At 39.7% G+C, this 26956-nt stretch overlaps 2 pseudogenes; both read right to left on the bottom strand.

Moving 5' to 3' along the window:
* Positions 1–6785: 6785 nt before the first annotated feature.
* Positions 6786–6882, bottom strand: LOC136165707 (U6 spliceosomal RNA; annotated as a pseudogene).
* Positions 6883–14845: 7963 nt separating this feature from the next.
* On the bottom strand, positions 14846–14954 carry LOC136165559 (small nucleolar RNA U3; annotated as a pseudogene).
* Positions 14955–26956: the final 12002 nt, after the last annotated feature.

The raw sequence follows: 26956 nt of genomic DNA, 5'->3' as shown, positions 1-26956 counted from the left end.
GGACTAAAGAATTCTCAGAATATGAGGACCCAAGTATATTCTTAACTCCATCTCTTTCACCAGTGTTCGGTAAATACACAGCTAAATATACAATTATATTCTATTAGTTTCTGTAAAAGTCATATGACAAAAGCAAAACCATAAACCTATGATTGGAAAAAAATTATATGATTGAAACTATAAACTCTATATTTGTAGAAATAACATATACAACAACAATAACAAAAAGGACAGGAGTAGATAAAAGGAACTCGTTTTGCAAAGTTCTTAGATTTCATTTAAAATGCTATAAAATTAACTCTAAGTGGATCATGGTAAATTAATAATGCATGTTGTAATCCCATAAACATTCATTAAAAATAATATAAAAATGTACATTTGAAAAGCCAGCAGGCACATTCAAAAGAAAAAAGTCAGGTTAATTTTTAAAAAGGCAAGCAAGAAAGAAGACAGGAACAAATATGTAGATGAGAGTAATAGAAAACAAATAGAAAGTTATAGTTTCATTTTGGTTTTAAAATTAAAAAAAAAAATCCAGGTGAAGAATATCTGTCTTTTAATAGGAAGAAATCATGTATTTACATATAACGTAATTTGTGAGATGAGATGGCAAATTCTGTTTTATCCATGAGGGAGAAACTGGTATAGGACATGACCTTCCAAACAATTAGAAAACTGGACCAAATATATGAAACAATTATTTTCAGACATTGGCCAATAGATAGCAGAGCACTGTAGTTCCTTAACAAATGAGTTAAATCCTACCTGCCAGAGGCAAAATAAGCACATAATAAGATGACTGCTTTTCAGAAGCATGCAAGTCAGAAAGTAATGAAACAGTATTCTTAAAATGCTAAAAGAATTTTTACATCCAACAAAATATTTTCCAAAAAAGCAGGCAAATAAAGGCTTTAAATGACTTATTTAAAAATTTTTGAGATATAATTGGCATAGAACAGTATATTAGTTTCTTGTGTACAATATGATTCAATATTTGCACATATTGCAGAATGATAAGAACAATAAGTCTAGTCAACATCTGTCACCATACATAGTTATAATTTTTTTTGTTGTGATGAGAACTTCTTAAGATTTACTCTCTACAATTCAGTTGCTCAGTCGTGTCCCGCTCTTTGTGACCCCCTGGACTGCAGCAAGCCAGGCTTCCCTGTCCATCACCAAGTCCTAGAGCTTGCTCAAACTCATGTCCATCAAGTCAGTGATGCCATCCAACCATCTCATTCTCTATCATCCCCTTCTCCTCCTGCCTTCAATCTTTCCCAACATCAGGGTCTTTTCTAATTAATGAGTTAGTTCTTCGCATTAGGTGGCTGAAACATTGGAGCTTCAGCTTCAGCATCAGTCCTTACAATGAATATTCAGGACTGATTTCCTTTAGGATTGACTGGTTTACTCTCTTAGTAACTTTCAAATATGCAATGTAATATTATTAATTATAGTCACCATGCTGTACATTATAGCCACAGGACTCATTTATTTTATAACTGGAAGTTGTAACTTTTGATCCTCTTCACCCATTTTACCCACCTCCCCACTTGCCCACTTCCAGTTTCTGGCATCTACCAGTCGGTTCTCTGTATTTATGATCTCTGTTTTGTCTTTTATCTTTTAATTTCACATATAAGTGAGACCATATAGCATTTTCCTTCCTGTCTGACATTTTACTTAACTTAATGCCCTTAAGGTCCATACGTGCTGTTGCAGATGGCAAGATTTCATTCTTTTTTAAAGATGAATAATATTTCATGGTATGTATATAACACATTTTCTTCATCTGTTCATCCATTGATGGACAATTAGATTTGCTTCCATGTCTTGGCTGCAATTAATATAGAGCTGTACTTTTTTTTTTTTTTTCAGATTTTTGTTTTCTTTGGATAAATAACCCAAGTATGGAATTGCTGGATGATATGGTAGTTCTTTTTTTACATTTTTGAGGAACACCCACACTGTTTTCCATACTGACTGCACCAGTTTATATTTCCACCAGTAGTGTACAAGGCTTCCCTTTTCTCTACAGCCTTGGCAACACTTGTTATTTTTTGGTTTTTTGATTCTAACAGGTGTGACAAGATATCGCATTGTGGTTTTGATTTTCATTTCCCTGATGATTAGTGATTTTAAGCATTTTTTTCTTGCACCTGTTGACTATCTGTACATGTTCTTTGGAAAAAAATGTATGTTCTGATAGTTTGCTCATTTTTAATCTAATTAATGGTATTTTGATACTGATTTGAATGAGTTCTTCATATATTTTGGATATTACCTCATCAGATATATGATTTGTAATTATTTTCTCCCATTGAGTAGGCTGCCTTTCGTTTTGTTGCAGAGGCTTTTTAGTTAGCTATAGTCCCACCTGACCTGCCTCTTGAGAAACCTGTATGCAGGTCAGGAAGCAACAGTTAGAACTGGACATGTGACAACAGACTGGTTCCAAATAGGAAAAGGAGTACGTCAAGGCTGTATATTGTCACCCTGCTTATTTAACTTATATGCAGAGTACATCATGAGAAACACTGGGTTGGAAGAAGCACAAGCTGGAATCAAGATTGTTGGGAGAAATATCAATGACCTCAGATATGCAGATGACACCACCCTTATGGCAGAAAGTGAAGAGGAACTAAAAAGGCTCTTGATGAAAGTGAAAGAAGAGAGTGTAAAAGTTGGCTTAAAGCTCAACATTCAGAAAACTAAGATCATGGCATCTGGTCCCATCACCTGAAGGGAAATAGATGGGGAGACAGTGGAAACAATGGCTGACTTTATTTTTTTAGACTCCAAAATCACTGCAGATGGTGACTGCAGCCATGAAATTAAAAGACACTTACTCCTTGGAAGGAAAGTTATGACCAACCTAGACAGCATATTAAAAAGCAGAGACATTACTTTGCCAACAGAGGTCTGTCTGGTCAAGGCTATGGTTTTTCCAGTGGCCATGTATGGATGTGAGAGCTGGACTGTGAAGAAAGCTGAGCGCTGAAAAACTGATGCTTTTAAACTGTGGTGTTGGAGAAGACTCTTGAGAGTCCCTTGGGCTGCAGGGAGATCCAACCAGTCCATCCTAAAGGAGCTCAGTCCTGGGTTTTCATTGGAAGGACTGATGCTGAACCTGAAACTCCAATACTTTGGCCACCTCATGTGAAGAGCTGACTCATTGGAAAACACCCTGATGCTGGGAGGGATTGGGGGCAGGAGGAGAAGAGGACGACAGAGGATGAGATGGCTGGATGTCATCACCGACTCGATGGGCATGAGTTTGAGTAGACTCCGGGGGTTTGTGATGGACAGGGAGGCCTGGCATGCTGTGATTCATGGGGTCACAAAGAGTCAGACACGACTGAGCGACTGAACTGAACTGAACTGAACTGAGTCCTACTTGTTTACTTTTGCTTTTGTTGCAAGACTTCTTTAGAGAAACAAAAGCTGGAAGAATTGCTAGCAGATATTAACTACAAAAAATATTGAAGTTCTTTGGTTGAAGGTATATGTTCCCTGAGGGAAAACAATATGTATAAAAAGAACTCAAAAGTGCCAGATGTGATAAATCAGTAGTAAATATAAAATATTTTCTTTTTTTAATAATAAAATATACATAACATAAAATTCACCATTTTAATATTTAAGTGTACAGATCAGTAGTATTAAGTACATTCACACTATGTACTCACACTAAGTACATTCACATGACCACCATCCATCTCCAGAACTTTTTCAACTTCCATAAAATTCTTTGTTTTGTTTATTTTTCACATGTTTAAATGATATTATACTATGTAAAGCAAAAATAATGACAATGTATTTTGTGACTGATGACATATATAGAAATAAAGTATTTGATAACAAGAGGACCAAGTGCAGGAGATATAAGTTTATATTGTAATATGCTCACATTATACACAAAGAGGTATAATGATATTTTGATATTGAATAAATAGCTTAAATAATTTAATAATTTTAAAAGCAAATTATGAAAAATTGAGAGGCATATTGCAACCTGTAGAGAAGTCACTAAAAATATAAAACAGGGGTTTTCCTGGCGGTCCAGTGGTTAAGAATCCACATGCCAATGCCTGGGACATGGGTCTGATCCCTGGTCCAAGAAGATGCCATACGCCATGGCTGTGGGGCAAGTAAGCCTGCATGCCACTACCGCTCAGCCAGCACTTTGGAGCCTGTGAGCCACAAGCACTGAGGCCAAGAGCTGCAACTACTGAGGCCCACGTGCCTAGAAGCCTGTGCGCCACAACAAGGGAAGCCATGGACACCTCAACTGGAGAGTAGTCTCCCCATCCACAGCTAGAGAAAGCCCTCAAGCAGCAGTGAAGGCCCAGCACAGTCAAAAGTAAATAAATAAATAGTAATTATATATATATGTATATACACACACATATATAACAAATAGATATTGCTAATAACAGTGAAGAAAAAATTGAATACTACAAGATAATCATATGATCCAAAAGAAGCAAAAGAGGGAAAAAGTCAACAAAGAAATGGGACAAACAGAAACCAATAGTAACTTTGTAGGCTTAAATGCAACCCTATCTATAATTACATCAATTCAAATGATTTAAATGTACCAATTAAGAGGCAAAGACTGTCAGAACAGATAAAGAAGTTTTCAATTACATGTTGTCTACATGAGATATATATTTAATATAATGACATGGGCTTAAAAGTTAAAGAATGGATAGAGATGTATCATGCATTATAAAGCTGTTATGATTCACTGAGAGAGATATAGCATCACTTCAAAGCTTGGTTAGATCTGAAGTCATATTTGTGGCTCATGGTTGAGGGAGCTGAATGAGCAACACATTGGGTTGCTGAGCAGCATTGAATGGTCCAGTTGAAAAGACAAACGCACATTTTCTTTTCTTTTTTTTTCATTTATTTTTATTAGTTGGAGGCTAATTACTTTCCAATATTGTAGTGGTTTTTGTCATACATTGACATGAATCAGCCATGGATTTACATGTGTTCCCCATCCCGATCCCCCCTCCCACCTCCCTCCTCACCCCATCCCTCTGGGTCTTCCCAGTGCACCAGCCCTGAGCACTTGTCTCATGCATCCCCTGAATTTAATCACAAGACAAACCCAATCAGAGGGTCATTTGTCCCACAAAATAGCTGACCTATCCTCTTCAAAAGTGTCAAAGTTATAAAAGTCTAGCAAAAACTGAAGAATTGGCCCAGACTAAGGGAAAGTAAAGAGCCCTGTAAGAGGTGATTCTGAACTGGATTCTTTAAATATTAATAAATATTATTGGGACAATTGGCAAACTTGAATAGGGTCCAAAGAGGTGGCCTAAAGAGTTAAACTAGTAAGCTGATAATGTTGCATCAATATTTACTTTCTGATCTTGATGACTGCATTTTTTTTGATGTGGGAGCATGTTGAATGTCTTTGTAGGAGATATATACTTAAGTATTCAGGGCATTGAGGCTTCAGATTGGCAATGTATTTTCACATGGAACAGAAAAGAAATTCTTTGTGCTACTTATGCACCTCTCCTTATGTTTGAGAATTCTTTAAAGTTTAAAATTGACTATAAAATAATGAACAATAATTCCAATAACCCTAAACTTCTCAATAGATGCTAGAGATAGAGGGGTAGTGGCTTCAAAATTCTGAGGGAAATAGTTTTTCAACAAAGAATTCAACACCCAAACCACCTATTAATCAATCACGAAGGTAGAAGAGATTTTCAGATAGACAAGAACTTAGAAATCTCTGTCAGAACTGAAAAACCTACTCTATTAAAATAAGGGAAGAAAAAAAATACATCCATTGGTGAAGAGATGTATTAAAATGGTAGCATTCAGGTGGCCTAAAGTGTTAAAAGAGCTGGCCAAGAATAGTCAAATCAGGAGGTGGATAGTAGGAGGTATGGAAACTACTATTCTTCATTTAAAAATAGGTACATGCATTATTTTAATGATGATGTAAAAGAATTATATTCATTAAAATAGTGAAATATGGGAAAGTGAGTGAATGAGTAAAGGCAGTAGGTGAAGGCTATCCTGAACAATAAAACGATGGACAATGCAGGAAACAGCTAGAGAAGGAACACAGGTTTGAGACTTTTTTTTCCCCTCTAAATTAAGAGAAATAAGCATGATTTTATAACCTGAAGGAAAGCCAGAAAAGTGGGTAATCAAATAAAAAGTTCTAGAAGGCGTGCTTTTTCAATTATGCTGGTAGAAAGTACATGATATGCCATGTAGATAGAAATAATTTGTAGTCTTGTGTGCTATAGAGAGCCCCACTTTTCCCCATACAGATCATCTGTTAAGAAAAAATGGGACATAAAGAGGATTTCAAAGCTTGGTTAGATCTGAAGTCATATTTGTGGCTCATGGTTGAGGGAGCTGAATGAGCAACACATTGGGTTGCTGAGCAGCATTGAATGGTCCAGTTGAAAAGACAAACGCACATTTTCTTTTCTTTTTTTTTCATTTATTTTTATTAGTTGGAGGCTAATTACTTTCCAATATTGTAGTGGTTTTTGTCATACATTGACATGAATCAGCCATGGATTTACATGTGTTCCCCATCCCGATCCCCCCTCCCACCTCCCTCCTCACCCCATCCCTCTGGGTCTTCCCAGTGCACCAGCCCTGAGCACTTGTCTCATGCATCCAGCCTGGGCTGGTGATCTGTTTCACCCTAGATAGTATACATGTTTCGATGCTGTTCTCTCGAAACATCCCACCCTCGCCTTCTCCCACAGAGTTCAAAAGTCTGTTCTGTACATCTGAAAAATATGGAACGCTTCACGAATTTGCGTGTCATCCTTGCGCAGAGGCCATGCTAATCTTCTCTGTATCGTGCTGCCAAGCGAGCACCAAACGCACATTTTCAATAGCGCTAGCTGCATAATTATATACTTCTTTTCCCTCAAGTGTTATCATAGTTGTGGGTATAGGGATTTGAGACTTCACTAATGGATACCAACAAGTGATAACCAAGGGGGTGGTCTAAACTTTTCCAGGAGAAAAGGAAGTGAAAGGATATGGGGATGATAGGCAGCATTAAGAGGGAGGGGTTGAAAAACTGGAGGTCAAATGCACTGAAATAGCAGTCAGAGTGAGCTCCAAACTAGGATGCTGTGAAATCATATGCCAGGCATGAATGGGTTTAGTGAGAGGGAGACTTGGGATTGGTTCTGATGATTTTAAAAATTTGCCATCCCAAGGAAGCTCATTGGTGGAAAAGAAATCAATAAAATAAACAGGGTTCATTGTGTAGAAGGAAGAAAAGCAGCAAGTGGTGCCCTGGGAACGTGAAGTTTCTCCAGTTGTTTTGAGGAAGTCAGGTTGACTTAGAGTCTCTTCGCTGTGTCCTTTCTATCTTGGGAATGACATTTCTTGGATGAATCAAACTTTGCCGCATTAAACTATGTGTGAATGATAAACCGCCTACTATGAAGTTGGCCTTTTCTAGTTTTCTATCTTGGCACCAATTTAACACCTTAGTCCTTTCTAGCAAGGTTGTTTTTTTTATTTATGCTTTCGATTTCTTCTGCATTTCAGTGATAGTTGTCTTGGCACACAGTCCCAGCTGCAGACAGCTTTTATTTTTAGATTTCTTTATTCAGAAAGAGTAGTCCCTGTTTAGGGATTTCACTGTCATTCTAAGCTTGCCACTGAGCTACGACCCTGCAGCTTTCTTCAAATTCAAGTCACTGGGGAAAACTTTTGAAATGCTGAGAAGACAAGACAACATTTTGTACAAGGGAGAAAAGGCAACCAAAAAGAGATTCCAGAACCGAGCAAATACCGTGAAAAGGACAGGAAAGTGAACACCATGACAGGAGCCAAAGGACAAAAGACAATGCATCAAATCCTTAATAAGCCAGTCAGCCAAGAGCATCAAGACCAAGGGCAATAACTTGTAGCTAGAGGCTTGCAAACAGGGAAGGAACTTCTTGCTTCATATATCCCAAAGTACCACCCATGGTACTACAGGTCATAAAAATACTTCCTGTTGTTGAAATAAGGAAGTCACTTCCTGGTTCACAATGTTAGTGAACTGGTTAGATTTTGAGGATTCTCCTTGGAACTCATTCAGGTATAGATTTTTCAAAGAGTTTATTATTTGAGTTCAATAACCTTATGTGGAACCTGTATTTTAAAAAAGGAATAACAGAGTTAAGTACTATGTGCCTAGATAGTGAAAATATATTTACCTAAGCATTTGCATTTTATTAAGGATATGCTCAAATCACTTTTCCCAATATTTAGCAATCCTAGTTATGATGCATGAAAGATGAACAAATATCCTATAAAGTATTGAGTTGACCAAAAATTTCATTGGGATTTTCCATAAGATCTTATGAAAAACCTGAATGAACATTTTGACTAACCCCATAATTATAATTAAATGTAAAGGTACAATTTAGGGCATGAAAGGCATGCCTTAAAACATGGGTGTCAGGAGCAATATATTCTTCAAATGATGTCCCAGTATGCCACATTTTGGTCTGTTTGAAGAGCCTAGGAGTGATGATGGTTGGAAGAGGATGCAGAAAGAAAGTACAGGGCAATTGCAAAGTTGCAGAAGGGGAGTACTGGGAAAGCATTAAAATTCCGTGGCTCCCAAATAAGGCCCTTCTTATCTCAGAAGGTTGTAAGAATGATTTTTCAGTCATTTATTTCTTAAAAATGAAATTTTAGTCTAAACACTTCAGTCACTTGAGGTATACCTAGGAAATACTGAAATACCATTAACCATTTAAACTAACTCTGATGCAGCAGCTCCTGCCCCCATTTACAGATTCCCTTCTGGTTATTGCTTCTGCTCTCCCCATATGTGGGTCTCCACCAAGGCTCATTCATTCTCAGCAGGATGAGAGGGAACCGAACAAGCAGGGGCAAGAGCGCAGGCAGCCTGGGCTCAGGGGTCCTGGCTTCATGTCCTATGAGTCTGGCTTTGTCTCTACTTGCTTTGGTTTGCCTGGCAATTTCAGATAGCCTGCCTCTTGGGTCACACATTTTACTTTTACCCCTTCTGTTTCTGCTGATTATCGAGAAGCTGTTTGTTGGGGTCTCTAAAACTCCTGGCTTGCTCTGAGTGCTAATACTTATGTTTGTCCTCTTGACTCTTTGTTTCCCTAACGTTTTAAAACATACTTTTCCCCAGTTTTAGGGCTTCTTCTGACCTCCACTGTGCCCTGTTCTACATAATCTGCTGTAACTAGTGTTGCCTGAAGGAAGCTAATCAACCAGTATTTAAAATTCATAACAACTTTGAAGTGAGCAAAAAAACTTGCATTTTTTTTCAATAAATTCGATTTGACTATCAACTTTCAGAGTCAAAAAGATGTCAACCAGCAGTCATAAGTGACAAATAACTTCTGGGGGTTGTGCAATGATCATGGGTCGGGCCCTCAGCTCTACTGTGTCATAACTTTGATCAGGATAACAACAACAATGATGATGACAACAACAGTAGTAATAATAATTGCTTCCCCTTAGTCTTAGCACAAAGTCTGGTAAACAGAAACTGCTCAGTATGTGCTATTACGGTGATGGATATAAATGTGTAATGATCGCCAAGATTTAGATTGACTTTTATTTATTTTTTTTTTTTTAAATATTATTTTATTAGTTGGAGGCCAATCACTTCACAACATTTCAGTGGGTTTTGTCATACATTGACATGAATCAGCCATATAGTTACACGTATTCCCCATCCCGATCCCCGCTCCCACCTCCCTCCCCACCCGACTCCTCAGGGTCCTCCCAGTGCACCAGACCCGAGCACCTGACTCATGCATCCCACCTGGGCTGGTGGTCCGTTTCACCATAGATAGTATACATGCTGTTCTTTCAGTAGATTGACTTTTAGAGGGACTTTGTCTAGCAGGTACCTGGCTCCCCAGAACCTGTCACATCTATGGCATTCCCTCCTACCTTAGCAGAGTTCCTCTGTATTATTACTGCACTGTTTTCTAGAATGTCCACATTTACAGTTCTAGCTTTGTGGAAATATTTTCTCTCCCAACAGTCTCTCTCCCAACTCCTCCCAAGAGTCAACCAGGCTGACATGTTTCGCCTGGTATGCTGGTCCCTGTCTAGTCAGATGCTTCTGTCCTGTGACACGCTTACCAGAGGTGTATCTCTCATCAGTTGACCTTAGGAATTACTTGGAAAGATCCCCTCCTGAATATGACTCAACCCCTCTGGCTCAACCATTCATACCTCATCACCAACGACAATCAGGAAACAAAGTCGGTATGGAAACGACACCTCATTCAGTCTCTGGATCTTTTCCTCACTGTGAGAAGCCTCACAGTCCGTGGGTTAGGATGACTTATGTTGCTCTGTCCCTATAGTTCTTCCTTGGCTCTCATATAGCACTTGCTGCTTGTGACTGTAATTGGTTGTTTTCAGCATGTCTCTCTTTCAAAACTCTAAGCTTTATGAAAACAAAGAAAAAGGACATACCTCCTGATTATGGCTTTATTCCAACTTCCCAGCCCAAGGATTGGCAAGTATCACAGAGGGGTTAAGAGCTTATGATCTGGAGCCTGGCTGCTTGGCTCAATTTATGACTCCACCTCTATTATCTGTGTCGATTTTGATGAGTTACTTAAATTACTTGTATTTTAGCTTACATGCTTGAAAGATAGGTGTTTTAATAATAATGTTTATCTCTTAGAGAAGATTAAATACATTACTAAGGATAAAGGACTTAAAATGGTGCTTGGCACAGAGCAAACAGCTATTAAAGTAGGATCTCAATAAATATTTGATGGATTAAAAAATGTCACGGTAGGTCCAGCCATCAGCATTCTGTAGACGTCATTTAATCAATCTGAATAGTCCAGCTGCCTTGAGAGGGTCTTGATTTTTTTCACACATGTTTTTCATTTACTGCCTCTCAAGCTTTACTGTATTTGTGTCAAATCTGCTTGTCTAAACATTTCAAAAAGCAAAACAGTGCTACATAGTTTAAAAAACTGTCATAATTTAGCTCTATGGATTTCTAAAACTTCATGTGTAAACTGCTTAAGGGCCTCACAGGAGGTTTTATGGGCTAATCAAATCCACTCATGAATAGATATGTAGTAATGTGGTGTGTGGTATATAAAGAAGGATGCTAGATTAATGTTTGTGTGTGCACAAGTATTTGTGTCTATTTGCATGTGTGCGTGTGCATTGGGAGTGAGGCTTACGATTCCAAAGATGAGTAAGATGAAGTGTTTGCTGTATGGAATCTTAAAATTTAATAAAGGAGATAGCCATGCAAATGACCGACTAAATCACAAGGCCTGGTCCTCCGGGAGCCTGTGAAAATCTACATCCTACTCTGAAAAATTTGTGTCTATAATTTTACTCAGGCTGGCATCCGAGGTAGAGGGTAGACTCCCAGTGTTTCACATGCTTTGTTTGTACAATGCCCCACATCTCTGCACACAGAAATAAAGTGCTGCTATTAGCCCAATGTGAAAAGCGCTTTTTCCCTGAAAGGGACAAAAGTTTTCAAAGCTATGAAAAAGGTAAGTTTTTCAGGAGAAAGATTTTTTCCTAAAAGGACCTCCTAAGGAACATTTTAAAATATTTAAACAAGCAAACAAACAAACTGGGATGACTGAGTGAGTTTAAGTCTGTGCCCCTTCTATATTCTCTCATCCTGTTTCTTTTGACCTTCAGTGAATCACTTTGGGTTATTTATTTCCACCCCCACTTGGTTGTAGTACTAAAAGAATTCTCCGAGGGGAGACTATAGAAGCCTGTAAGCAGCAGGGTCCATTCTGGCAGGAAAACTATTCTATAAAAGAAAAAGAAATGGATTTCCTTTTGCTGTAGTTCAATATTTTATTCCTCTACACACTGGCTAAATTCCTCTATCTTATTTCCTCACTAATGTCAGGGTTGGGTTGCCCCACTGTCAGACAGCTCTCTTCATTATGATTATCAGGGTTAATGCCATGTCATTAATTCTCAAGGGTGTGAGGAGGCCTCACACTGAATGAATGGGGAAGGTCACCATGGAAACGTTTGTCTCCATGGCTGACTCACTGCAACCCCCAGAACTGCTCCACCACATCCTGTCTGCCATCTGAACTGCACTGGATGAAGCCACAAATTTGGCATCTACTATAGGATCATATTCTTTCTAAAAGCTCTTAAAAATCTATGCCAAGCAAACATTCCTCAGACTCAGGGTAAAAATACCATTGCAGATGTGTCTAAGTGGGTGATGCCATGCAATTACTTGTTAACACCTTTTAATAAATACACACAGTAAACATTACCTGCAGTTTTCCAGCTCCCAGTTAGAGCGTGGTATTGTAGCCTCTGGAAGTGCCAAGGTAGGAAATGAACAAAACGCTAGCATTTTCATCTTTCAGAAAGGATTCCCCTCTGGCCTGGTGTGCTCTATCAACCTGTATCACAGGGAACTGGAGGGAATAAAAAGGCCTTTGCTGAGGTGTTGTTTTGTTTGGTTGTTTCAATGTAAAAAAAAAAAAAAAAAAACTTAGCAAGAAAACCCGTGTCGAAAAAATTACATTTGAGAACTGCAGATTTCTCATTTAGCTTTATCATAGAAACTTAGGATATCAGCACTTCCTAGATGGGAAATTAGATTTATGCTGGGAAATATTAGACGTAAATAAAATCACACGAGAACTATAGTGTACATTCCAGCCACCTCAGCACAGTTCAGTGTTGCAATCTGTCTAGTTCTATGTTCAGAGCTGACTGTGATTATTTAAACCTAGGCCCAAGCAGAAGGAGCAAGCATGGGAGTGAAAAAGGGAATGGTCTATTTCCCAAGCTGTGCGCCATCCTTGGGTCTTCATAGAGGGAGGAAGGTCCTCATTTATTGTTTATACATTGGATCCCAGATGGAAGTCTTAAACTTGACTGATAATAGTAGATGTTTATACAGCACTTGCTTAAACATATACCAAGCTGCACATGTATCACTTCTTTGAATTCTGTACATTATCACATGAGGTAGGTATGTTCTTTACTTCATGCAACGAATCAGTGATTTCCCCATGGTCACATAGTTCTTCAGTGACTGAATTGAGACATAAGCCCAGGCAATCAGCTTCTAGAGTTCATTTGTACAACCATCAAGCCATATATTTGACTCTCATAGAGCATTATTTATTCATTCTCTCTCTCTCTTTCTCTCTCTTCTTTTCTTCTCCTTTCTCTTTCCTCCCCCTTTCCATCATTCCCTTTCTCTCCCCTTTCCACATCTATTTATCTCTTACCCCCTTCCTGTTACCCACCCCCATCTGCCTCCCATCTCTCCCTTCACATCTGCTTTCATTATAAAAATTTTTCCTGGAAAGTTTGAGATGTCTTAAATTCATACAGTGAATTCTGCCTCTTTGTTTACATTGAAGTGTTCCCTTTTTATGGAATTTGCTTCAGCTTTTCTTTTTAACTTTAACTTATTGAAGTATACCAGATATAGGGTGCTATGGCTTGAATGTCGCCCCCACCCTCACAAGCATACTTTAATCCCCAATGTGACTGTATTTGGAGACAGTGCTTTTAAAAAAGGCAATTAAAGTTAAATGAAGTCCTAAGGGTGGAGTCCTTTTCCAGTATGACTGCTGTCTTTATATAAGAAGATAAAGAGACACCAGGATGGGTATGCATAGAAAAAAGGAAATCATATAAGGAGGAAGATGGCCATCTGCAAGCTAAAAAGAGAGGCCTTAGGAGAACATTGCTGGCACCTTGATTTTGGACTTCTGGCCTCCAAAACTGGAAAAAAAATAGATTCAGTTGTTGAAGCCACCCAGTCTGTGGTAGTCTGAGGGGTCAGTCCTAATAGACTAACATATATATATGGAGAACTGCTTAAATCTTAACAGATTTGATCGCTTGATAGATGTTCTCATTTTAAAATATTTATAAAATCAGTATAGACCAAGACATAGAACATTTCAAGTACTCAAGGAAGCTCTCTCATGCGCCTTCTACTCATTTTAGTCACTTGTTCCTATATTTTCACAACTTCCTGCCTGTGGAGAAGGTACACTTCAGTCCAGTGCTGTCACGAGGGAGGGCTCTGCTTCGCAGGTGTCCACCATGCCAGGGATTGGGTGAGTGCCTCAGTTTGGAGGTCAGGGTCAGCAAGGCACTGGAGACCTAGAGCAACATTACCCAAGCTGCTTCACAAATGATAAAGATGATGCTATAATTATTATCTGATTTTGGTATCTATCTCTCTGTTTCCAAATTAGGGAGGGAAAGGGGAACCAGAGCTTTTTAAAATGAAACACCTTGGTTGGGTCCAAGGTTGGCATGTTTAAAAATGCCTTACTATAGTTCATCATGAAGTATTTCAGACACTCAAAAAACATAGATACTACTATAACACACCTACCACCTGATTGCAATCAATCAGTAAGTTTACTCAACTGTCTGGCTTCCTAGGTGGTGCTAGTGGTAAAGAGCTCCCCACCAATACTGGAGACATAAGCGATGCGGGTTCCAACCCTGGGTCAGGAAGGTCCCCTGGAGGAGGACATGGCAACCTTTACCCATGCCCATGCTCATTCTCCAGTGTTCTTGTCTGGAGAACCCCATGGACAGAGAAGCCTGGTGGGCTACAGTCCATGGGGTCACAAAGAGTCCACAGGGTCGTAAAAGGTGGCAACATACCTACCACCTGATTTCAATCAATCAACAAGCTTATAAGCTGTTTACATTTGAAAAAATTTTAAACTATTCTAGTAAATTCCAGAATTTTTTCTATTATTTTAAAGTCTAAAGGTTCTGGATCTTGCAAACAGTTCCTCTAAAACAAAACACAAAACTTCCATAATAGCCAGTCCCCCTCACCATTTTTTCTAACTTACTAGATCATTGGTTTATTATCAGTGCTCTACATGTGCAAGAAAAGTTCTTTAGTAACAAACTGTAGAAATGATCCTTGTGAGTGTAGTCTTGCCAATCCCATTTTTAGCTCCTGTATTGCCCAATATGTTGCATACCATCTGTTAGTCTAATGAAATGCCTCAAGGCTCAAATTGTAAATTTTGAAACTTTTAACTTCTTTTGATATGTGATTGAAGATCCCATTCTAATTTGGATTAGATGCTGGATGAAGTTTAAGCAGATTTGGGACTGGGCTGCATGACTAACATCATTCATCTCAATTCCCAGCTTCTAGGCAAGAACGGTTTTAGAATCCATTTATTTACCTTTCACTCCAATCATACTTATGTGAGGGACACCAAACAGTTACAGAATATCTGAGCAGATTTGAGAAAGGAGGAGCAGTGTAAACTCTTCAAAGAATTGCTAGATGGGTTTAGAGATGCCAAAGCTATTACTGGTGGATAGTCAGTATATTAAGAGTCCTCTAGCCTTAGAGAACATGTTTAACAAATGAGTAGATGGAGACTTGAAGGGAAGATAGACAAATTGAACCATGTTAAATATAAGCCAGGCAGAAGATTAAATTCAGGCCAGGGTTTGTTATTGCTTTGTGAGATTATCCACTCTAGGGTGGTGAAGGTACCTTTGGAACATAAAGAACTCACTGACTTCATGTAGTTACCCCAGAGATATAAAGAGTACAGTTTGAAAAACAAATGAAACAAATGGCTGGACTTGAGGAGGGAGGCACGGGCGAGAAGCTGAGAGGTCAAGAACATGAAAAGGAAATCAGTCACAAAAGCCTACACGTGGTGAGAGATCTACATAAAATAGACTAATTTATGAAACAAATTAAAGGTTAAAAGGTGCATGATTTGATTATCTTGTGTGATCATCTAACTTTTTGAACTGATCAACATGAATGTGAGACTATAAGCACTTCAGTAATAAAAAAAATCCCAGGCCACAACTATTGAAGAAACTTGAAACCCATCCAGGCGTCTGAGTGAGATACTTCTGCCAGGACTCAGGAGTAATTGTGGAGGAGTACTAATTGTTAGGGCTTTCCAGGTGGCGCTAGTGGTAAAGATCCCACCTACCAATGCTAGGAGACACAAGAGATGGGGTTTGATCCCTGGGTCGGGAAGATTCTTGCCTGGAGAATTCTGCGGACAGAGGAGCCTGCAGGGCTACAGTCCATAGGGTTGCAAAGAGTTGGAAACAACTGAGGCAATTTAGCATGTGCGTACACACACAGTGACTGTTAACAATGTTTGGTAATCTATGATTGATTCATATTTACAGTAGTATAAACCATCAGTCTACCTAACTTATGTTACCAAATGTATCTATTTCTCCATGGTTAGTTAGTTAGGCTTTTTCAATTAAAAATGAAGTGAAAATGACACTTCAATTGAAAGTGTCAAATCCAAGTTAAGTAGTAAAAGAAAAACATATGGCCTTCAGTAAATATTACAGAAGCTCCCTAGTTTAGACATGCTGGATATATGTGCATGTATAATATTGGAAAGGGACAGTTCTCTTTTTCCCCATCTCTCTTTCATGTCTGTTTTCCTCATGTTGATGCTTAACAGGTTTCTCTACCTAGCAAAGAAAAAAAAAAAAAAAGAATCTTTGTAACCTTATAGGTAAGCTCCAAATCTATATCATTCTTGGAACTCTGGATCTGAGAAAGTAGAATATGATCTTTTTTCCACATTCTTACCAATCTTCAAAAAGACACTGCTTAATCTTGCTTGAAAACATCTTCAAATGGGGCCAGCCTCTCTATTCAGGCATGTGGGATATATGATTGGCCAACTTTGGTTCATCTGGTTATGGGCCAAGTTGTGTTTCCCCAGATTCATATACTGAAGTGCTAACCCCCAGTAACTCAGAAGGTGACTGTGTTCTTGCAATTGTTCTTTAAGGATGTATCTAAATCATTGCAAATGGTGACTACAGTCATGAAATTAAAAGGCACTTGCTCCTTGGAAAGAAAGCTATGACAAATGTAGACAGCATATTAAAAAGCAGAGACATCACTTTGCCAACAAAGGTGCATATATTTAAAGCTATGGTTTTTCCAGTAGTCATGTACGGATGTGAGAATTGGACCATAAAGAAAGCTAAGCACTGAAGAACTGATGCTTTTGAAGAACTCCTGTGGTGCAGGAGAAGACTCTGTAGAGTCCCTTGGACTGCAAGCAGATCAAATCAGTCAACCCTCACAGAAATCAACCCTGAATGTTCACTGGAAGGACGGATACTGAAGCTGAAGCACCAGTCCTTTGACCACCTGACGTAAAGAGCTAATTCATTGGAAAAGACCCTGATGCTGGAAAACATTGAAGGCAAAAGGAGAAGGATGCGATGGTTAGATAGAACCACTGACTCAATGGATATGAATCTGAACAAATTCCAGGACACAGTGAAGGACAGAGGAGACTGGCATGCTGCAGTCCATGGGGTCACAAAGAGTCAGACATGACTTAGTTACTGAACAACAGCAAAGTTAAAATGAGGTCATTAGGGTGGGCCTTAATGCAAAATGACCATGTTTCCTTTAAGAGGACATTTAGATGCAGACGTGTACAGAGAGGAAGACCATATAAAGGTACAGGGAGACCTACAAGCCGGAGACTAAGAGCTCAGAAGAATTCAGCCTTACTGACACTCTGATGCTGGATTTCTAGCTTTTAAAACTGTGACAAAATAAATTTCTACTGTTTAAGCCATGTAGTCTTTGGTGTTTTGTCTTGGCCGCCATAGCAAACTAAAATACATTTCTAGTCCTGTAGTGTTATGGGGTAAGTGTGGCCCTTTGATTGCCCACTCCACCACTAACTCCAGAATGGGAGACAGGCAGGCCTGAAAGGAGGAAAGGAATGTTTCCGTGACTTGAAGAAGGAGAGAGCAGTGCTCCATATATCATAATTGTTAAAGTTCCCATAGACAGAGTAAACCACCTGCATTGGTCAAAGGGTCATGATTTCATAGAACCATTGTGAAAGGAGAGTTTATTATAACTGATTTCTTATCTAAACTTTTCAAAACATTCTGAACCTCAGCTTCAATCATCACAATTTTGCATACGTTGGAATGGCAGCAGAGGTTAGTATTTTCAAGGCAAGAGAGTGGCAGATAGTGTTAATTGGAGGCGTGTAGTCAGAAAAGGCCACATTCTTAAATATTCCTGGTAGGCTGGGTATAAAGAATCTACCAGTTTTCTCAATTAGAATATCATCACTCAAGGCATACATTAAAGAAAGCAGTTTCAGTCTTGTAGATTGTACGGAAATCTACAATGGCCTGAGAAAGGAATGCCTTTTTCCCACCTTTGTTTTCCAATGGATGGAGCCTGATTCTAACCCGTTAAAATTGAGAAGAAGAAATAAAAGTACTCATTAAACCTCTTAATGCATTAATTTAAAATATTTGGGACATTTGAGTTTCCCTCAGATAAAAATGAAAAAGGGTTGCGTCTCACCGCTAAAGCCATTTCCGCCAGGCAGATAAATAAGTACCTACTGCGAGGGCATTTGTGTTGCTCTGAAATCTTGAAGTAGATATGGAAAGAAAAGGCGTCGAGTGCTCACATGGAGTGGGCAGGAGTGGGCCCTGAAATCTGGCAGGCGGGACATGGGTCTGGACAGTCTGGCGAGGTGTGGCGAGGAAGACGCGAGAGCGCCCGGCTGCGGTCGGTCGCCAGCTGGCCGAGGGCGCTGCGCCGAGTCCCGCCAGGGAAGAGGAACTGGAAGGCCGCTTAAACCCAGTCTGGCAGCTGTCTGAGGCTGGGCCGCCTTCCTCCGGGTCTTGGCGCTTGCGCGTTTCCGCCGGCAGGGTCGCCCCGGGTCAGACACGCACGCGCGGCCCGGCCGCAGGTGTGGACCTCAGGTCGGCGGTGAAGCTGGAGCCTCGCCCGCGGGGCCTTCCCGACAACCACGCGGTGCTGGCCTCCGCGCCTCTTCTGCGACGTGGCCCTGCTGGCGGCGGGCGCCGACGCGGACTTCCACCAGGAGGTGGGCTCCCGGGCGGCCAGGAGGCCGCGTGCTGCAGAGACAGCGCGGGCCGTGCGGACGCTCCACCGGACCCGCGCCGCGGCCCACCCCCGGGGCGAGGCGCAGGGCCCCCGGGTGCTCCGTGTCCGGCGCTCCTGCTCGGTGGCGCCTGGAGACCAGCCTCTGTTCCCCTTGAGGTACTGCGCGCCCTGGGTGATGTCCGGGAGGGTGATGGGGCGGGTGCTGGTGGGCCCAAACCCTGCATCCTTCCGGCCTCGGTCAGGTCCCGTTCATGTTTCTTGGCCGGGTTTAGAGCCTCAGGACTTGAGCTCTTGGCAGGCGGGCACCTCGCCCTGTCGGTGTCCTCAGCCGAGTACTCGAGGAAGGACCGTGCCTCCATGTGCAGACTTCTGTGCTTGTCTGGGGACTCCGCGGATGGTCTCCTGCCCCAGGTGGCGCTAATGGTAAAGAACCCTGCCTGCCATTGCGGGAGACCTGAGACATGCAGGTTCCATCCCTGAGTTGGGAAGATCCCCTGGAGGAGGGCATACCACTCCAGTGTTCTTGCCTAGAGAATCCCATGGAGAGAGGAGCCTGGCAGGCTGCCGTCCATGGAGTCACAAAGAGTTGGACAGGACTGAAGTGACTTAGCACACTGCATAATTGATACTAGCAATATCTTACTAATTTCTGTTGTATGCAGTGTTTCAGTTATACATATATATTCTTTTTGATTGTGGTTTATGAAAACCACAAGTCTGTTCTCTGTGAGCCTGTTTCTATTTGGTAGATAAGTTCATTTGTGTTATGTTTGAGATTCCACAGGTAAGTGACATCATATGATGTTTGTCCTTCTCTGTCTGATTTATTTCTCTTAGTATGATCATCTCTAGGTCCGCCCATGTTGCTGCGAATGGCATTACATTATTCTTTTTATGGTTGTGTAATATTCCATCATGTATATGTACCACATCTTCTTTATCCATTCATCTGTCACCGGACACTTATGTTGTTTCCATGTCTTCACTATTGTAAATAATGCCGCTATGAAAATAGGGGTGCATGTATCCTATCTTTTTGGATTATAGTTTTGTCTGGATATATCCCAGGAGTGGGACTGCGGGATCATATGTTAACTCTATTTTTAGTTTTTTTGAGGAACTTCTTTACTTTTTGAGGAATTTCATACTGATTGAACCAATCTGCATTTTGAGTGGGATTTTTTGATAGGAAGGCAGGTATGGTTCTCCTCTCAGTCCTTCAGGCAGATCTCCAAGTGCAACTCACTGGCCACTTTGAATGATGTGCTATCCCCACTCCTCCATGGTGTGTTTCACCATAACTGAGCAAATTGTAATCACACAGAATGTGAATTTTTAAAAATTTTATTTTATTACAAAAATGTTGTTTAATGTAGACCATTTTTAAAGTCTTTATTGAATTTGTTACAGTATTTCATCTGTTTTATGTTTTGGTTTTTTGGCAGCAAGGCGTGTGGGATCTTAGCTTCCTGACCAGGAATCAAACCCGCATCCCCTGCATTGGAAGGCAGTCTTAACCACTGCATCACCAGGGAAGCCCCCAGAATGTGAATTATAAGACTTGCTAGTGTTGAGGTCAATGTCCTATATCCAAGAGCTCAAAGAGTTTAAAATTAATTTCCTTAATTCATCCTACCCATTCCCAAATACGTTTCTGTTCTTGCATTCCTCCTCCAAGTTACCCAGTCTCCCAAATGAGAAGACTGAAAATCATTTTATACTCTCTTTTCATTTTAGCCTATTCCTTTTATCTTTCCTGCCACGTCCCATTTATCAGACACAAAGTCCTTTTGATTCTTCCCCTAAATATGTCTTGAGTCTGTCTTTTTTCTTAATCAAGTTTCTTGTTATCTCCACTGAACTGGAAGCCATTTTTTTGTGCATGAGGCTTTTCCTCTAGGCTTTTCCTTATTTCAAATCCTAAAAGCATATGAGATATAAGTCGCAGGATGTTTTGTGGAAATGAACGAAATAATTTGGCCCCTGATTTTCCAGTTTTATGGCCTGGTACCTTTTCCTCCTACACTGCACCCACTCTGTACAACTTTCTCTTCCATCAATTATCCAGATGATTCCATGTTTCTCTGCCTTTACTAAGCTGTTACCTCTGCCTCACATGTTCTTAGCAATTCATTGTTTACCTGAAAAGTGGATAGCAGAAGAGTTAGTAGCAAAATTAACATCCCTGTGAAATTTCCTTTTACACCTCTGCTTGTGTACAGACTTTGCTGGAGAATAGCAACTACATTTCTTTCTCTTTCTGGCATGCAAGGAAACTGCTCAGCCTCCCTTGTTTGAAATGGCTATGGAAAGTGAATGGAAAGAGTGTGTACTCTTAAACTTCCTTCTAAATTCCTCCCAGTTGACTTCCTCCACAGTTTTCCATTTTCAGATGGGGCTGCTTTAAAGAACCCCTCAAGGATATCTTGGCTTCCTAGGTGGCTCAGTGATAAAGAATCCGTCTGCCAAAGTCGGAGATACAGGAGATGCAGGTTCCATCCCTGGGTTGAGAAGATCCCCTGGAGACGGGTATGGCAACCCACTCCAGTAGTCTTGCCTGGAAAATACCATGGACAGAGGAGTCTGGCAAGCTACAAGGCTTGGGGTCACAGAGTTAGACTTGACTGAGCATGCGCGAACGCAAGGAGAAATGTGGGGGGTGGCTCACAAAAAAACACCCTCGTAATTATAACTAACTAGGTTTTTTTTTTTTTTTGGCACATCAAATCCTCTAATTGGAAAACATATTAGATGTAAGCAGTCATAGTTTTACCCAGTTACCACAGCCAATTCCTTTTGTTTGGGATAACAGTGATATTGGTCATATTTTCAAATTCAAATGTAGTTTTCAAAAGTGTAATTTGTTATTTGTATTCTCATGAGTAGCAAATGCAGTGGTGATTTGTGCAAATTAACGCTCACAGTAGGAGTGTTTTAATACTACTGCATAATAACAGTATGCAATTTGAAAGGTAATTCTATTATGGCAAGTTTCCTGGGAAAAACAAATGGCCTGATTGTTGTAAAATTTGGCTTCATTGTTAGAAATTACAAGTTTATTGAATAATAAATACTGCAGTCACTAGGCCTCTAAAACTGAAGTTTTGAAATTGTGGTAAGAAGAGGTAGTTTCATATAATTCTTTTCATTACCTGTCTCTTCTTTTTTTTTCAAATTACCAAACCCCAGATTGAAAGTAAAAAAGAGTTGTGATGGGAGCAAAAGGGTAATTGTTGTTCAAGTCAAAATAATAGCTCTTTTAGTTCTAAGTTTTTTCTTCATTCCAGGGCAAATAAGATATTTTCAAGCCATTTTAATTATAATGAGTGATTGTTAAAATCATAGAGAATAGAAAATGCCTTTATTATCCTGGATTATTCCAGAAAATAATAAGTACAAATAGATCTAGGAAGTACTGATTACTAAAATCCAATACAAGGACACATGAATATTATTGTTATATAGAACCTTATTTTATATTTTGTCTTTAGAATAAAATCTTATTAATTTGAATTGACAAACTTTTAAAATTTGTGATAAATTAAACATTTTATTCTAAACTTTGTTTTGTCTATTTAAAATGTTGATGGTAAAAAATGAAAATTTAGAAGATTTTGTTATTTAAAAAAAAAGGCATAATTCTGTTTATAGAGTTAATGATAATTACATTGGAATCATGGCTGTTTACCAAGGTGCATATAATAGGATCTTGATTCATCAGTAATTGAGTTTATGTTACTATATATCTTTGGGGTGGATACAACTATATTTCTTTTAACATATCATAGAATCTTTGTGTTTTGCATTTTGTTCATATATTTCTTCATTAAATAACACAGGAATAAACAGGTAGAGTTTAAAAGTTTGACACTGCATCTTTGCTGCTGGGTAAAAAAATGCCTCTCTAAGTTAACGTGCAAAGATTAAAAACATGAGGTTCTAGGAAGATGTAAACTAAATTGGGTGTTCTTCCTTTTCACTCCCTACCTACTCCATCCAAACTGTCTTTCTTGATTCAAATGGCTGCTAGAACCCATGGAACGGCTGGGTGGAAACGAAGCCTTCATTTCTCCCACTCTGATGGGCTAAGTGGCCCAGCACCACTAAAGGAGCCTTGGGCTAGATTGTTAATCATCAATATCTGTAGAGATCTTGGCCCTTTAGAGATTAGGGGAAACCCAGTGGAAGATCGCCACGTTTGTAGGTGTTGTTTCCATTAGTTTCCAAAGGGGAGATAATAAAGTAAAAGAGAATTGGACCATCCTCAGATGTCTTTCATGTACCCAAGTCTGGGAGAGAATGACAGGTGCAAGAATTTCTATACTGCTGTTGGGCCTCCAATATACGTATCACTTTCACCACTTTGGTACTATGCAACCAGCTTTAAGTGCCACTGAGCAGGAAAAGTGAAACAAAACCAAAAACATCTAAAGGAATTCAGCAACTGGATAGGAAGATGAGTCAGAACAAAGAAAACACAAGTCCGACAGAATTGAACTTCTGGATGAGGTAGATAATAATTTGAAGTGAAATCTAGAGTTCTAAGGAGATTCAGATACTTTTCAAGAAGTCTTTTGAAGCTAAAACAAAGAAACAAACAAAAATAAAATCTACTGTTTCCCTTAAGAAAAAAGAAAAGATTTTCTAATCGAAGAATTTACCAGAAGAATTGAAGGTAACGGAGACTGTGATGTGTTCCACACAACCTGGCCCTTCTTCGTCCTGGGCATGTAGGTGGATTACACTCCTCAGCCCTCTTCACCCTAATGAGCATCCTCACTAATAGAGCTCTTGCTAGTGGAGTGTGACCAGAAGTGACGTGCACCAGCTCCAGAGCTGCCGAACTTCTAGCGGTGATGTGATTTTCTCCCTGAATGGAGATGTCTAAGGTGACTTGGGAAACCTTATGTTGAAGATAACAAGTTTCTGCCAAACAAACTTGATTGAGCAGAGCAGACTCCCCCTGACGTTGACCACTCACACTTTATGTGATCAAGAAATACCCTGCAGTGCTTCTGCCGTGGCTCAGTGGTAAAGAATCTGCCTGCCAGTGCAGGGGACACAGGTTCCATCCCTGGTCTGGAGAGATCCCATATGCTGCGGAGCAATGAAGCCCGAGTGCCACAGCTCCTGAGCCGGTGCTCTGGATCCTGGGAGCTGCAGTTGCTGAAGCCCAAGCACCCCAGAGCCTGTGCCTCCCAGGAGAAGCCAGTGCAACCAGATGCCCGGAACCGCCACTGGAGAGTAGCTCCAGCTTGCTGCAACTAGAGAAAAGCCCGCGCAGCAACTAAGAGCCAGCACAGCCATAAATAAATAAAGTGAAAAAGAAATCCACGGCAATTGTGTTAAGCAACTGAGTTTATACTTATGCTTTAAGTATAACCTTAATGAATACGTTGACCTGAAAATTAGTGGCTTGAAAGATCAAAGGAAAGAAATATCTCAATGCACACATTATAAAAACAGATTTATGGAAATTTTAGGACTTTGGAAGGTGACTAATATGTGAAGAAATGGAGTTCTGGAAGGAGAAAAAAGAACAGATAAATGATTAAACCAACAATAAAAAACTTCCTAGAGATGAAGAGAGATCCAAGATAATTTAATGATGTTCAAGTAGAATTGAGGAGAAAGCACATACACCTACGGATTCCATGGTAGAATGTTTTTTAAAAGATCCTTATAAACTTTTATCCAAAAAATATTCTTACAAAGGAAAGAGAAATCTGTCAATGGATTTCTCATCTATAAAAGGTAATATAGAAGAGAGGAGTAACATCTTGAAAGGAGAAAGTCTTCAAGTCAGAAATCTTAACGTGCTCACAAAAGATACTCATATTTCGAAATGTAGGAGAGATATTTATGATTATGCAAATGGTGGAGTATATGCTGCATTAGCAGAAAAGAACTGAGAAAGCAACATATTCAAACCACAAGTAAAACAGAAGAGACACCCTGACACAGAGAGAAGAAGATTTGGAGCTAAATCTATGTGGATGATAATATCCTACTGCTTCGACTGTTAGTGTAGTGTTAATTATGGAGTCTTGAAAATAAAGGCATATATGAAGACTGAATATTAGCCTACAACCTAAAGTACACTGTTTGAGCAAAACATGAGAGTTTATAGTGGATAAGAGGAAGAAAAGTAAAAGCATTTAAGTAGTTTTATCTAGGGGCATATAAAAGAGAGAAAAATTGCCCTCCCATTTTTATTAGGTTACAATCTTTTTATTAATGTGTCACTGACAAAATTTTTCAGTGTCATACGTCCAACTCCAGTTTTAGCACAAGCCTTTCAATTGCATGATTTTGCAAAAGACAGTCATTTTTAGTAATTAATATGTTGAGTTAAAGAATTGACTGCATTTTACATTTTCTTTCCTTCTTTTCTCTTTTCCTTATTTCTAGTGGTTAGAGGCTTATGATTCATTTCATTATTTATTCACATTAATTGGTATATTCTATATGTTCCCACTTTTAATAGTTGCATTAATGAGGCTCTTAATTAGATATGTATCTTTCTTACCACTCTACTATTAAAAATTAGATGGCAAGTTTTCTCTCGACAGAGATGCTCTTCTTCAATCTTCCTTTCTCTACTTCCTTTCTTTAAAAAAAATTCTGTATTTACTTTTGGTTACAGTGGGTCTGCATCGCTGCTTGGGCTTTTCTCTAGCTGCAGAGAAAGGGGCTGCTCTCTCGTGTTGCTGTGTGGGCTGCTCGTTGCAGTGGCCTGTCTTGTGGAGCACGGGCTTCAGGACTTGTGGCACATGGGCTTAGTTGCTCTGCAGCATGTGGGATCTTCCCAGACCAGGGATCGAACCTGTGTCCCTCGCATTGGCAGGCAGATTCTTATCCACTGTACCACCAGGGAAGTCCTTATTTTTACTTCCTTTAATTACCACTCCCCCCCCCCCACCCCCACCGCCCCACCACAACAGGCGCAAACCACCACGACTGCAGGGTTTAGTGAATGAAGTCTTAGTGTATAAATTGTACTTTCTGTTTGTGAGAACGGTTGTTCTCAGTTGTTATGCTATTTGGTCTTTAATTCATATACTCAACAATCTTTCATTTTTTTCTATTTCTTTAGACTTTGTTTTTATTTTCACAGCATTTGAAGCCATTCCCAGCATAGACTTTATTTTTGCTAAATTATCTCTGATGATCCACAATGTGGATTCCCTTATGCTTCTTGCTTGGGAGACACATGTTTTCCTTTATTTCTTTTGGAACACTTGATTTTGAGATTTTCTACAATACTTAAAGTTTTTCCTTTACAGGCTCTACCTACAGGTTTTTGAACCTGGATGCTTAGCCATCTTTGAAATGTTAAAAGAGTATCTTTTCGATGCTGTTCTCTCAGATCATCCCACCTTCGCCTTCTCCCATAGAGTCCAAAAGGCTGTTCTATATACTGTGTCTCTTTTTCTGTCTTGCATATAGGGTTATTGTTACCATCTTTCTAAATTCCATATATATGCATTAGTATACTGTATTGGTGTTTATCTTTCTGACTTACTTCACTCTGTATAATGGGCTCCAGTTTTATCCATCTCATTAGAACTGATTCAAATGTCTTCTTTTTAATGGCTGAGTAATATTCCATTGTGTATTATCAAGTGTGAAACAGATCGCCAGTCCAGGTTGGATGCATGAGACAAGTGCTCAGGCCTGGTGCACTGGGAAGACCCAGAGGAATGGGATGGAGAGGGAGCTGGGAGGGGGGAGCGGGATGGGGAACACATGTAAATCCATGGCTGATTCATGTCAATGGATGGCAAAAACCGCTACAATATTGTAAAGTAATTAGCCTCCAGCTAATAAAAATAAATGGAAAAAAAAAGAGTATTTTTTAATGTGGAGAAGTTCTTGATTCAAAAGAACAGAAAGTCAGAACCGTGCAGGGTAGCACATACTGTTGACTGAGGCGGCCGACACATGTCCCAGCTGTTAGCATGGTGCGTTTGCTGTTCGTCAGATGGCTTGTTCAGCCAGTACAGTAGTCTGCCTTTACTTAGGGTT

This window comes from Muntiacus reevesi, chromosome 3 (genome assembly GCF_963930625.1).
Source record: "Muntiacus reevesi chromosome 3, mMunRee1.1, whole genome shotgun sequence".
NCBI classification, from domain to species: Eukaryota; Metazoa; Chordata; class Mammalia; order Artiodactyla; family Cervidae; genus Muntiacus; species Muntiacus reevesi.
The sequence above is the reverse complement of the archived record's forward strand: the minus strand, read 5'-3'. Positions and strand labels throughout refer to the sequence as shown.